The sequence below is a fragment of the Dromaius novaehollandiae genome, unplaced genomic scaffold (genome assembly GCF_036370855.1).
Source record: "Dromaius novaehollandiae isolate bDroNov1 unplaced genomic scaffold, bDroNov1.hap1 HAP1_SCAFFOLD_80, whole genome shotgun sequence".
Classification (NCBI taxonomy): domain Eukaryota; kingdom Metazoa; phylum Chordata; class Aves; order Casuariiformes; family Dromaiidae; genus Dromaius; species Dromaius novaehollandiae.
Window position 1 is genome coordinate 488,314 of NW_026991339.1, and position 9,187 is coordinate 497,500.

The 9,187-nt window shown below is 52.9% G+C and overlaps 2 long non-coding RNA genes across 2 annotated transcripts; both read left to right on the forward strand.

Moving 5' to 3' along the window:
• Window positions 1-1,232: 1,232 nt before the first annotated feature.
• LOC135325930 (uncharacterized) lies at window positions 1,233-1,913 on the forward strand. Its single transcript, XR_010386642.1, has 5 exons — window positions 1,233-1,282; window positions 1,370-1,425; window positions 1,518-1,572; window positions 1,657-1,712; window positions 1,812-1,913. It is a non-coding gene; the product is annotated as an uncharacterized LOC135325930 (long non-coding RNA).
• Window positions 1,914-4,833: 2,920 nt separating this feature from the next.
• Window positions 4,834-5,604, forward strand: LOC135325929 (uncharacterized). Its single transcript, XR_010386641.1, has 3 exons — window positions 4,834-4,877; window positions 4,961-5,005; window positions 5,105-5,604. It is a non-coding gene; the product is annotated as an uncharacterized LOC135325929 (long non-coding RNA).
• The last annotated feature ends 3,583 nt before the right edge of the window (window positions 5,605-9,187 follow it).

Below are 9,187 nucleotides of genomic sequence, written 5' to 3' on the forward strand. Positions count from 1 at the left end.
GCCCCCAGCCCTGGAAAAGGTAAGGTGAGGGGCAAAGGGTGTTGGGGTTGTTTTCATTCTGTGCATGCGTGCTGATATTCAGTGTAGTAGGGAGGGCTGCTCTGGATGAGTGGTGTGTGAGGCAGAGGTGGTGGGGTGCGCATGGCAGAAAGTGAGGGTGTGGTACGTAGGGCAGCTCCAGCCTGTGTCTGTGTTGTGTAGTCTATGTGGTGTGTGTTATAGCTGTGCTATCTTTTGCTCAGGTCTTGATGTTGCTCTTGCTCTTTGTGCTCAAGGAGCACAGCCCACGCTCCACAGCGCCATCGCGGCAGGCATCCGCCGTCTTTTGCCTGGCCTCAGTCATCGGCATCGCTCCAGCGGATCGCATCTCGTCCCGTGCAGGCAGCCGAAAGGGGCGGTCCGTCGCTCCGGCTTTGCATTGTGACCATTTGCGGCCGCTCATCTTCGGGGCCATTGTCGAGGCCTTTTTGCCTGCCCCTCTTCTGTTTCTGCTCTTGTTTTTCATCTTCTTGGCATGCTTTCAGGGTTCTTCCCTGTATCGCCGCAGCCTCGGGTCTTCCCGGCCGGGTGCTTCGGCATCGGTCGTCCCAGCTTTGCGGGCCGCTTTCCATCCCGGGCAGTGGCGTTTGACTCTTTTCTGGGCTCATCCGGAGCAGCAGAGCTGCACGGTCATGGCATCGTAGGGCTTTCTGGCTGGTAGCATCTTATGCGTGGGAATAGTTCTTTTTGCGTAGGGCTTTCCTGCATGTTTGTGTCTGATGCTTGTACCTATGTGCGTTTGTTTTGTGTCTAATGCTTGTCTGTGTGTGTGGGGCTGGAGCTGCTTTGCCTGCGGTTATTAGCAATGGTAGCGTATGGAGTGTGGCAGTGATGGCCCGGAATGGTGATCGGTCAGTGTCTGTGTGCTCCAGTTTATGTTGCTTTTTGCAGATGCAGAGCAGTGTTCCAAGTGGGTGCAAGGGAGCTGGAAGGAAGGGGCATGCCCCAAGAAGGTGAGCTAGAGATTTGGTTTTGGAAGGAGAGTGTTGCGGTCAGTGGGTTGCCCGGTTAATTTTTGCTTTGTGCTTGTAGGTGTGGAGCCTTGGGGGGAGCAGGTCGCTCACATCCAGGAGGTGCTGGGCGAGGTGAGCATCAGTCTGGGTGAGGACGTAGAGCCCGGCGTAGGGCCGTCATCTCATCGGCGACGTCCCCATCGCCCGGCGCCGTTCCTGTTTTACAGGTGTGTGGCAGACCTCGGCGTGGGGAGCCGTAGCCCGGCAGTCGGGACGGGAGAGCGGAGCAGGTAAAGGTGTTGTAGCGAGGTAATGTTGTGCATGGGGTGTGGTTTTTGGCATGACCTCAAGGTGTGGTCTTCTCGCTGGTTTTGCAGGCATTGCAGGAAGTTTTGGAGAGGAGAAGCTGAGCGGCAACGAGGAGCCTGAGCAGGTGAGAAGGGAAGCTTGTCTGCCTGAGTTTTATTATGCGGTAGGGTGCTGCTGGGCTGCCTCTCGGTGATGTGTTTTGCTCTGCTTTTTCAGGTACGGTGCGGGCCTTTCCCAGGCGAGGCTGAGGATTTGAGGTGAAGTGGAATGGGTGCGTATAATGGTGTGGCAGTAGTTGTAGGGCTAGTCCACACTGCCTAGCAGAAGAGTAGTTTTGTTGTTTTGCGTTTTCCAGATGCCACGGGCAGCGTCACAGCCACAATGCTGGAGCGTGGCTTTGGCACAGTACAGGTGAGTGCGATGACAATGGTGGTTTGGAGGAGGGTGCTCTCGCAGATGTGGCTGGAGCTGACCGGCAAGGGGGTCACTGCTTGTGCTCTGGTTTGGCAGGTGATAAAGGCAACTGTGGTGACTGAAGGGAGATCAGCGTGGATGTGGCTGCCATTGAGGATGGCTCTTGAGGAGCGATGGTGATGCCCAGCATTTGACCAGTTAAGTTGAGGGGCAAAGGGTATCAGGGGTGTCTTAACTCTGTGTGTGTATGTGTGTGTGCACGCTGATGTTCAGTGTAGAGCGGAGGGCTGTTCTGGATGAGTGGGGTATGTGTGAGGCAGAGGTGCTGAGGTGCGCATGGCAGAAAGTGAGGGTGCGGTAGGCGGGGCAGCTCCAGCCTGTGTCTGTGTTGTTGTGTAGTCTATGTGGTGTGTGTTGTAGCTGTGCTATCTTTTGCTCAGGTCTTGATGTCGCCCTTGCTCTTTGTGCTCAAGGAGCACGGCCTACACTGTGGAGCGCTAGCATTGTAGGCCTCTGTCATGTTTTGCTGGCTTGACTCATCAGTATCGTACCCACGGATGGTGTCTCGTCACGTGCAGGCAGCCGAAGGGGGCGGTCCGTGCCTCCGGCTTTGCATCGTGCCCATCGATCTTTGCGGCCACCGTCGAGGCCTCGTCGGCCGCTCTTGTTCCGAGGCCGCTCTTGTTTTGCGTCTCACCGGTGCCCTTTCAGGGTTTTCTTCCCTGCGTCATCACGGCCTCAGGTCTTCCTCGCTGGCCTCTTCCGCATGGCCGTTCCTCGCTTTGCCGGCCGCTTTCCATCCCGGGCGTTGACATCTTAGTCTTTTCTGGGCTCGTCCAGAGCATCAGAGCCGCAGGGCTGTGGTGTCATCAGATACCATGTGGAACGCATTGGAATAGTTCTTTTTGCATAGGGCTTTCCTTCATGTTTGTGTCTAATGTTTTTTTTTTTTTTTGGTCTGTCTGTGTGTGTTTGGAGCTGCCTTGCTTGTGGGTGTTAGGAATGGTGGTGTGCGGAGTGTGTCAGTGATGGACTGGAATGGTGATTTGTCAATGTCTGTGTGCTCCACTTTATGTTGTTTTGTTTTGTTGTTTTTTGCAGATGCTGAGCAGTGTTCTGAGTGGGCCCAAGGGAGCTGGAGGAAGAGAGGGGCATGCCCCAAGAAGGTGAGCTAGAGATTTGGTGTTGGAAGGAGAGTGTTGCGGTCAGTGGGTTGCGCGGTTAATTTTTGCTTTGTGCTTGTAGGCGTGGAGCCTTGCGGGGAGCAGGTTGCTCACATCCAGGAGGAGCAGGGTGAGGTGAGCATCAGTCCGGGAGCGGACGTAGAGCGTGGCGTAGGGCCATCACCTCGTCGGCGCTGTCCCTGTCGCCCAGCGCAGTTCCTGTTTTACAGGTGTGTGGCGGACCTCGGTGTGGGGAGCTATAGCCCAGCAGTTGGGATGGGAGAGCGGAGCAGGAAAAGGTGTGGGAGCGAATGCCTGATGTGGATGGGCTGTGGTGTTGCGGGCATCGCCTGAGTGTGTGATTTCTCTCTGTGCTTGCAGGTTTTGCGGGAAGTTGTGGAGAGAAGCAGCTGAGTGCTGAGAAGAGCCTGAGCAGGTGAGTGGGGGAGCTTGTTGGGTCTGATTTTATTGTGGGGTGGGTGGTGTTGGGCTGCCTCTTGGTGATGCCTTTTGCTCTGCTTTTTCAGGTCTGCTGTGGGCCTTTCCCAGGCGTGGCTGAGACTTTCAGGTGAGTGGATTGGAGCTGGATGTTGTAGGGCTGGTGAGCGCTGCCTGGCAGAAGAGTCACTTTGTTATTTTGTTTTTTTCTAGGTGCCACGGGCTTCCCCCCGGGCAGGATGTTGGCGTTTGGAGTTGTTGTGGTGCAGGTGAGTGGAGTGCCGATGGCGCTTTGGTGGAGGGTGCCCTTGCAGATGGGGATGGAGCTGACTGGCAAGGGGGTGACTGCTTGTGCTCTGGTTTTGCAGGTGATGAAGGCAAATGTGGTGAGCAAAGGAAGATCAGTGTGGATGCGGCTGCTGCTGAGGATGGCTCTTGAGGACCGGTGACCTACAGCACTGCCACAGTTAAGTTGAGGGGCAAAGGGTGTTGGGGCATCCTCAGTTTCTGTGTATGTGTGTGTGCGTGCTGATGTTCAGTGTAGAGTGGAGGGTTGTTCTGGATGAGTGGTGTGTGTGAGGCAGAGGCAGTGGGGTGTGCATGGCAGAAAGCGAGGGTGGGTGTCAGGCAGGGCAGCTCCAGCCTGTGTCTGTGTTGTTGTGTAGTTTATGTGGTGTGTGTTGTAGCTGTGCTATCTTTTGCTCAGGTCTTGATGTTGCTCTTGCTCTTTGTGCTCAAAGAGCACAGCCTATGCTCTGCAGCGGTAGCGTGGCAGGCATCCATTGTCTTTTGCCTGGCCAGACTCATCAGCATTGCTCCAATGGACTACATCTTGTTCTGCACAGGCAGCTGAAAGGGGCAGTCTGTCACTGTGACTGTGCATTGTGGCTGTTTGCAGTGTAGTCATAGTCGCGGCCATCGTCGAGGCCTCATCGGCCGCACCTCTTCTGGGGCCGCTCTTGTCTTGCGTCTCGCTGGCGCCCTTTCAGGGTTTCCTTCCCTGCGTCATCATGGCCTCGGGTCTTTCTCGCCGGCCTCCTCTGCGTCAGTCTTCTGAGCTTTGCCGGTCCCTTTCCATCCTGGGCATTGACGTTTGACTCTTTTCTGGGCTCGTCCAGAGCCTAGGCCCTACGATACCACCACCGTGTGGCTCTTCCTGGCCAGTAGTGTCTTATGCTGTGGGAATAGGGTTTTTTTGTGTAGGGCTGTCCTCTGTGTTTGTGTCTGCTGTTTGTTTGTCTGTGTGTTTTTGGGGCTGGAGCTGCCTTGCCTGTGGGTGTTAGCCATGGTGGTGTGTGGAGTGTGTCCGTGATGGACTGGAGTGGTGGTGTTGCAGGCATCGTCTGAGTGTGTGATTTCTCTCTGTGCTTGCAGGTTTTGTGGGAAGTTGTGGAGAGAAGCAGCTGAGTGCTGAGAAGAGCCTGAGCAGGTGAGCGGGGGAGCTTGTTGGGTCTGATTTTATTGTGGGGTGGGTGGTGTTGGGCTGCCTGTCGGTGATGCCTTTTGCTCTGTTTTTTCAGGTCTGCTGTGGGCCTTTCCCAGGCGTGGCTGAGACTTTCAGGTGAGTGGATTGGAGCTGGATGTTGTAGGGCTGGTGAGTGCTGCCTGGCAGAAGAGTCACTTTGTTATTTTGTTTTCTTCCAGGTGCCACGGGCTTCCTCCCCAGGCATTGGAGTTGTTGTGGTGCAGGTGAGTGGAGTGCCGATGGCGCTTTGGTGGAGGGTGCCCTTGCAGATGGGGATGGAGCTGACTGGCAAGAGAGTGACTGCTTGTGCTCTGGTTTTGCAGGTGATGAAGGCAAATGTGGTGAGCAAAGGAAGATCAGTGTGGATGCGGCTGCTGCTGAGGATGGCTCTTGAGGACCGGTGACCTACAGCACTGCCACAGTTAAGTTGAGGGGCAAAGGGTGTTGGGGCATTCTCAGTTTCTGTGTATGTGTGTGTGCGTGCTGATGTTCAGTGTAGAGTGGAGGGTTGTTCTGGATGAGTGGTGTGTGTGAGGCAGAGGCAGTGGGGTGTGCATGGCAGAAAGCGAGGGTGGATGTCAGGCAGGGCAGCTCCAGCCTGTGTCTGTGTTGTTGTGTAGTCTATGTGGTGTGTGTTGTAGCTGTGCTATCTTTTGCTCAGGTCTTGATGTTGCTCTTGCTCTTTGTGCTCAAGGAGCACAGCCTATGCTCTGCAGCGGTAGCGTGGCAGGCATCCATTGTCTTTTGCCTGGCCAGACTCATCAGCATTGCTCCAATGGACTACGTCTTGTTCTGCATAGGCAGCTGAAAGGGGTGGTCTGTGACTCTGACTGTGCATCATGGCCGTTTGCGGTCCGTCATAGTCGTGGCCATCGTCGAGGCCTCATCGGCCACACCTCTTCTGGGGCCGCTCTTGTCTTGCGTCTCGCTGGCGCCCTTTCAGGGTTTCCTTCCCTGCGTCATCATGGCCTCGGGTCTTTCTCGCCGGCCTCCTCTGCGTCAGTCTTCTGAGCTTTGCCGGTCCCTTTCCATCCTGGGCATTGACGTTTGACTCTTTTCTGGGCTCGTCCAGAGCCTAGGCCCTACGACGCCACGACCGTGTGGCTCTTTCTGGCCAGCAGTCTTATGTGTGGGAATAGGGTTTTTTTTGTGTAGGGCTGTCCTCTGTGTTTGTGTCTGCTGTTTGTTTGTCTGTGTGTTTTTGGGGCTGGAGCTGCCTTGCCTGTGGGTGTTAGCCATGGTGGTGTGTGGAGTGTGTCCGTGATGGACTGGAGTGGTGGTGTTGCGGGCATCGCCTGAGTGTGTGACTTCTCTCTGTGCTTGCAGGTTTTGTGGGAAGTTGTGGAGAGAAGCAGCTGAGTGCTGAGAAGAGCCTGAGCCGGTGAGTGGGGCAGCCTGTTGGGTCTGATTTTATTGTGGGGTGGGTGGTGTTGGGCTGCCTCTTGGTGATGCCTTTTGCTCTGCTTTTTCAGGTCTGCTGTGGGCCTTTCCCAGGCGTGGCTGAGACTTTCAGGTGAGTGGATTGGAGCTGGATGTTGTAGGGCTGGTGAGCGCTGCCTGGCAGAAGGGTCACTTTGTTATTTTGTTTTTTTCCAGGCGCCATGGGCTTCCCCCCAGGCAGGATGTTGGCGTTTGGAGTTGTTGCGGTGCAGGTGAGTGGAGCGCCGATGGCGCTTTGGTGGAGGGTGCCCTTGCAGATGGGGATGGAGCTGACTGGCAAGGGGGTGACTGCTTGTGCTCTGGTTTTGCAGATGATGAAGGCAAATGTGGTGAGCAAAAGAAGATCAGAGGGTGTGGCTGCTGCAGAGGATGTGTCTGCTGTTGAGGATGCCTCTTGAGGAGCAACAGTGATGCAGAGCACTGCAAAAGCGAAGTGCATGGGCAAAGGGTGTTGTGGGGGGTGTGTGTGTGTGTGTGTGTGTGTGTGTGTGTGTGAGGCAGAGGCAGTGGGGTGTGCATGGCAGAAAGTGAGGGTGGGTGTCAGGCAGGGCAGCTCTAGCCTGTGTCTGTGTTGTTGTGTAGTGTATGTGGTGTGTGTTGTAGCTGTGCTATCTTTTGCTCAGGTCTTGATGTTGCCCTTGCTCTTTGTGCTCAAGGAGCACAGCATATGCTTTGTAGTGCTAGTGCAACAGGCATCTGCTGTCTTTTGTCTGGTCTTGACCGACTCATCTGTGTTGCTCCAATGATCATCTTGTTCTGTGCAGGCAGCTGAAAGCAGCAGTCTGTCACTGTGATTCTGCATTGTTTCTGGCCAATCATCTTGGCAGCCATCATTCAGGTCTTGTTGGTTGTGTGTTTTCTGAGGCCTCTCTTATTTTGCATCCTCCTGGTGCCCTTTCAGGGTTTTCTTCCCTGTGTCATCAGAGCCTTGGGTCTTTCTTGCTGGCCTCTTCCGCATGGCTGTTCCTCGCTTTGCCGGCCCCTTTCCATCACAGATGGTGGCATCTGACTCTTTTCTGGTCTCGTGGAGAGCACCAGAGCCGCACGGTCGTGGCATTGTAGGGCTTTCTGGCTGGCAGCATCTTCTGTGCTGGCATTGTTTTTTGCATGGAGGGTGTGTGTACGTGTCTGTGTGTACGTGTCTGTGTGTACATGTCTGTGTGTGTGTTTGGAGCTGCCTTGCCTGTGGGTGTAGTAATGGTAGTTGCCAGAGCAGAATAATGTATCTATGAAACACTTATTTTGTTTTTTCTTTTTTTTTTTTTGGGGGGGGGGGTTGTGTCAGTAAGAGACAAAAGTAGGGTTTTTTCTTTAATTTTTTTTATTGGGATGGCCATTTTGGGGGTGGGGGGGGGTTCTATTCATGCCAGGATAGTGTTATCTTTAAATAAGGATGGAAGCATGTGGTTTTGTTAGTAGCTGTGATGACTGTCTGTGGTGGGAGTGTGTGGGCAGTTGGGTGGGCTTGGTGGTGAGTGTTTCTAATCTTGTATGCATGTGTTTTTCTTTTTCCAGGTTGTAGTTAGAATTTATTTTAAAATAATTTAAAAAAAAAACCCCAGCTGGGGGATTTTTTTTTTTTCCCCCGGCTGGGTTTTTTTTTCCCCCGGTCCCGGCCGCTCTGCGAGGCGATGATCATCGCCAATGTTGGTGCGGAGCTGTGGCTGGGGACTGGGGGTTTTGTAGGCAGGGCAGTTTTTGGAGGTGTCCAGTAATGCTGTTACTGGGAGCTGTCCAAAAGACTGGAGGCGCTTGCCTGTTACTGTAGGGAGGTAGAATGATTGTGGTGGGAGTGAGTGGGCAGCTGTGTGGTTGTTGGGTGGGCTTGGTGGTGAGTGTGTCTAACTTTGTATGCATGTGTTTTTCTTTTTCCAGGTTGTAGTTAGAATTTATTTTAAAATAATTAAAAAAAACCCCAGCTGGGGGATTTTTTTTTTTTCCCCCGGCTGGGTTTTTTTCCCCCGGTCCCGGCCGCTCTGCGAGGCGATGATCATCGCCAATGTTGGTGCGGAGCTGTGGCTGGGGACTGGGGGTTTTGTAGGCAGGGCAGTTTTTGGAGGTGTCCAGTAACGCTGTTACTGGGAGCTGTCCAAAAGACTGGAGGCGCTTGCCGACTGATGAGAGTAGTAGCGGTGAGAATGTAGAGGTGAATGCTGAAGAGTGTGTGCAGCTCTTGTAGAGTGTGGGCTTGTTATGTTTTGTATGTTGTGATGATGTTTTTTTTTTGTGCAATAAAACAATAAAGATGGTGGTGTGTGTGTCTCCTTTCAAATAAAGATGGTTTTGCTGTTTGTTTCTGTTGTCTTATTTGAACTGCATGCGCCACACATTTGCTCTTACCCTTTTCCTCTTTGCTCTTGCTCTTTTGACCTTTTAAAATAAGAAGAAGGCAGAAGTTTTTGTCTTGTTCTTATTTTAATTTTTTGGTCCTCTGTTCTGTTTCCTATTCTTTTTTTCTTTGTCTGTCTCTTATGCCTTTTTCTTCTTCTTTTCCCTGATTGTCTATGTTCACTTTGTCCAGGTTTCTCTCTACCTTTCTCTGTCTTTACTATTTACTCTTTCAGTCTGCCTGCACTGTGGTGCTCTGCTCTCTGTGCTTTTCTCTGTATTCTGTGCTCTGCCCTCAGCTTTGTGTTTTCTGCTTTGCTCTCTGTGTTCTGCTGTGTTCTGCTTTGCTCTGTATTTTCTGTTTTGCTGTGCTCTTTGCTGTGCTTTTTGCTTTGTTCTGTTCTCTGTGTTCTGCTCTTTTCTCTGTTCTGCTCTTTTCTCTGTTCTGCTCTCTCAGCTCTCCTGTGTGTGCTTTTTGCTCTGTTCTTTGTTTTCTCTGTTGTTTTCTGTGCTTTCTGTCTTCTCTGTGGTTGTCTTTGTTCTCTCTGGTTGTCTTCTCTGTTGTCTTTTTTCTGTTTGTTGTCTCTGTTGTTCTGTGTTTGTCCTCTGTTGTCTTTGTCTTTGTTTGTTGTCTTTGT